Source organism: Anguilla anguilla, chromosome 10 (assembly GCF_013347855.1).
Source record: "Anguilla anguilla isolate fAngAng1 chromosome 10, fAngAng1.pri, whole genome shotgun sequence".
NCBI lineage: Eukaryota > Metazoa > Chordata > Actinopteri > Anguilliformes > Anguillidae > Anguilla > Anguilla anguilla.
In genome coordinates, this window is record NC_049210.1 from 2852312 (window position 1) to 2856822 (window position 4511).

Here is a 4511-nt window from a genome sequence, read left to right on the forward strand (position 1 = left end):
TCACCAGCACAGGCACGTCAAGTGACATCATGCTATCCAAGTGCATGCACTAGTGACATACTGGAATTCCAAGAACCTCATAAGATTAGTGCACGGGGGATATATGACTAAGTGTGCAAGTCAGTGAACTACTCATATCTTTGTGTTTGATTTGAGGTACTTGTTGTACGTCGCTCTGGATAAGAGCGTCTGCTAAATGCCTGTAATGTAATGAGAACAACAGCTAACCTTTGTCCCTGTAAACAGCTACACAGTTCAGTGAGAAGTCTATGAGATACCGCACAAATGCTACACACTGACAGGTCCCATTTGATATTATTCTTATACATTAATGATAGTGCACACGTTAGCCTTTTAAGGTGTACAATCAAAAATATGTGATTAGAATGTTCTTACAGTAACTGAACAATAACTGAACAATGCTGACGTCACAATCAGTGCTAGTTCTAGAACTCTGACTTAGAAATTTCAACAAAACATTCCACAATGCCACCACTTCTGATCCTGCAGCTGGCAGTGGACACACATGCCACAGTCAAAAGAACAGCTACTTTTCATGCACATATTTGCAACTGCAACCGTGATTGAGCCATGTACAAAAAAACAATGGCCAAATAACAGAAATAATGATATATAATGAACAGCTGAGTCAAAAAAAAAAAAAAAACTGAACGAGAGAAACAGCTTTGTTTCAGAGATTGAAGAGGAATTTTATTGGGTTTTTCGTACAGGAAGTGACAGGGGCATTAAGGTGCTCTGATGTTGTAGCAGCATTGCCTGCTGGGACGGAAATTCTGCCTTGACCCTTGACCCTTAATTAAGACAGCGAGCCTGTCATGTCTATACGTTACACTTAAAAAAATAATCATACTGTCACTAGTAATCTTTTTAAAGAAAATAATTTTTTTTTTTCACAGAAATAGTAATTGGCAAGATGTGATTTTTTTTGCCTCACACATATACATATGCATATGTATATTTACACAATTTAAATAATCTTAAAATAAAAAAGGCAACGGAAAATTAGCAATCGAAATATAACTCTACCATATACCTTTTTGCTCCGAGGATGATTTCACACCATACTGGCCAACAGAATTTCAATCCTCATTTATTACCTTATAATAATATGAGAACAGATACAGTACCTAAATATACAGTGATCTTCTTGGAATTGATTGTCATCTATTCTACAGAGCTCTGACAAACAGATCCAACGTATACATATTCTCATCTACAGTCAGTGCAACAGGTACGCATTCAACAACAACAACAACATTCCTAAGTTACTTAAAATACAGCACAATTTGGTTTGAGTTTCGTCATTACACATAAATAAGCAGCAGACACGCAGGAGTACCTAACGAGTATCTTTTAACACGTATTTCTAACCAGAAACCTGAAATCAACAGCATTTTTATTTTAGAAAATGTCGCTAAATTGACCCCCCCAGGGTTAGACATCGTGTGACTCACAAACGCACAAGGTGAATTGTCGTTAAAGGACCAACGTATCAAAGCTAGGTACAGTACGTCCAACAAAAACACTTTCCCCGCGGTTATCTTTCTCTCCACACCGAACCACAGAACGTGCCTTCATTAACGCCAAAAACAAAACAGTTAAAACACAAATGTCCCTTCTTTTTGGCTCAAAAAGTTTTCACACTGTTCTCTTTTTAAAAAACTTCAGAACTGCAGAGGGGTGAAACGGTACAGAAATCACCGGATGGCGAGTAGCGGGATCTGCGTTCAGGCCCGGGGGTGACCGTAGCGCTCTCCCATTATGTTAGCGCAGCGAAACACAGCCCCGTAGCTGGAACCGCGGAAACAGGCCATCAGCAGACACTAATGATTAATGCTGTCGATAGCCCGTCTCTCCCCGTAACAGGTCTGAGTCAGCTGCTCTGTCGCTGTCTCTCGTGCTCTGTACTATATCAGCACTGCAGTGTATATTATTAGGCAAACATAAGATATCACCTACACTAATTTCGGGCATAAAGGGGTGGTGTGTTGCATACACACTCACACACAAACGCGCTCACACACACGCGCTCACACACACACGCACTCACACACACACACACACACACACGCACTCGCACACACACACGCATACACGCACTCACACACACAGTTTATATTCCCATCTTTTATTCTGTAATTAATGCCAGTGATGTTTGATGCGTTCCCCAAATTGAGAAGATCTAACAAAATGAGCCTTAATCTTAATAAAAGGAGAAATTATGCACATACGGTACATCCCTAAAAGGACACGGCGAGTGAACATCAAAGTAACCATTCGTTTGATCTTTCACTAAGTCTGTCCAGACAGAGGATTTGCAAAAGCTGATCTTACTGGCCTCATTTAAACAGATTATTACACTGGCTTATAAATGAGGTAAAATGGACTTCATTTTTAAAATTTCAACTGCAGTAAAAAAGAAAAGAAAAAAAAAGCTAAATATATTTAAAACCGATATACGAGAGAAAGAAAACGCGAGCGCTTGTAAAAGCTCTTCTCTGCAGCGCTGATTCCTTCCAGGTCTCCTCCAGCCTTTAAAGGCAATTTTCATCTCATTAACCTGAACACAGTAAGACGCTAATCCACAGTGTGTACAGTAGCATCGCACTAAGCAAAGATTCAGCGACAGCATTTAGGGCACAAGACAATGGGACTGAGATGTGGGCTAAAGTGCGTGCGTGCGCACACACACACACACACACACACACAAGCATACACACACACACACACACACACACACACACACATATATACCCACATACACGCACACACTCACTTACATGCTCACACACGACCATAAACACACACACACCCGTGCACGCACAGCATTGAGAAGATTGTGTTAAACCACACTGTGAAGTTACATCACAAAGGTGTACACTGTCCTACAATACCAGCCTGCTCTGACAGACTGACGCAAAGGTAAAGGTACACAGAGTCTAAAGACTGAGCACTGGACTCACGAACTAACAATCCAACACAGTCCTACCACTAAACTGGCCCTTTCAGTTCAGCTGAAGGCCCAAAGAGGGAAGAGGAGAAGGGGAGAGATGAACACCTCCATCGGTACATCGCCTACAGAACCACAGGATGCACTGCTGCGTGACCCTGGCCCACTGAACAGGTATGCTGTTCCCCGTCGTCACCACACATTGCCTGTGGTCGAAAGTGCTGCCCCACCCTGTTCCCAAAGAATCTACCGTCCCGCAGGGTCTTCACTCCACAAACCCTAACAAAGCACACCTCACCTCGCTCACCGGCCCGAGCGAATTCGGCACGCCCGACTCCGCCAATTAGCAGGTTCAGCGAGATCTGTTCATCGAGCTCTTTGAGTGAGGCGCGCTTTGTTAGGGCTGGAGGGGGACACTGAGAGGACGGCAGATTTACAGGAAGAGGGCCGGGGGCCCAGCCCCTGTGGTAGCGTGAAAAAAACGCCGGCGAAAAAACTCTCAGCACCGTCAGGAGTCCGCCATTTACTTTAAAAAAATAAAATGGCCGCCATCTCTGTCCAGGAATAGCACGACCCGGTTTACAGTAAGTTAGCAACGCTGTGCCAAAACCCCAGAAATCGTGCTCTCGAATGGCCATACGTGCGAAGCGCCTTCTTGTCCGGCTCATTAAACAAAGGGATTGTTCAGCCACATGAGTCCTGAGCCTCTTAAACTGAAAGGCTTAACCTCGCTGTTGGCTGGTATTAAAAAAAAAAAGAAAAAGAAAAAGAAAAATTACAGTACAACAAAAGAGAATAAAATCTTAAACAGTGTCAAGTACAACCTGCTCCCAAAAAATCCCCTTTCCTTAAAAGGTAAGGACCCGTCGTCATTTAATTTAATAGATGCCGGCTGACTGTATATTTAAGCTGATTTATAGAGCCACCGGTCTCTCATATCCCTGCCAAAGGCGTCTCTGTTTTGCTTTCATGTCGAGAGGTTTCACAGCACACAGCAGGGTTTCAGAAATACCGAAGTCACATGATATAAAGAGTGATAATATGGACCATAATAGGAATGATCTGATTGGATAAATAAACAGAAATGTGAAGGGAGGGTAGGCGGGGCCTCTGTGTGCCCGCCGCCATTTTGTGTGAACTCCTCAGGAGGCAGAGTTTAAAGGCTGAACGGGGTCACACCGACAGAGACTAAAAGAGGAGGAAGAAGAAGATAAAAGTGTGGTAGAAAAGAGGGGAACGAGTGAGAGAAAACACTTTGTGAGAGGAGGTGTGGGAAAACAAGATCTGGTCCCTTTTTTTTTCGTGTCGTGAGAAGGACAGGATCACACAAGAGGCCTCCGTCCAGTCCTGATGATGACGTCATCACTTGAGGGCTTGCACGGTACACAAAATCAACGAAACACACACAGAACCGTCAGTGTTTTTTTTGTTTTCTCTCTTATGGGCGGGTTTGAAATGGCACACAAACCTCTCTACAGGGGGACTGCCAGAGAGAGAGGTCATTTAGGGGGGGGTTTACGGGGGGGGGGGGGGGGGGGTG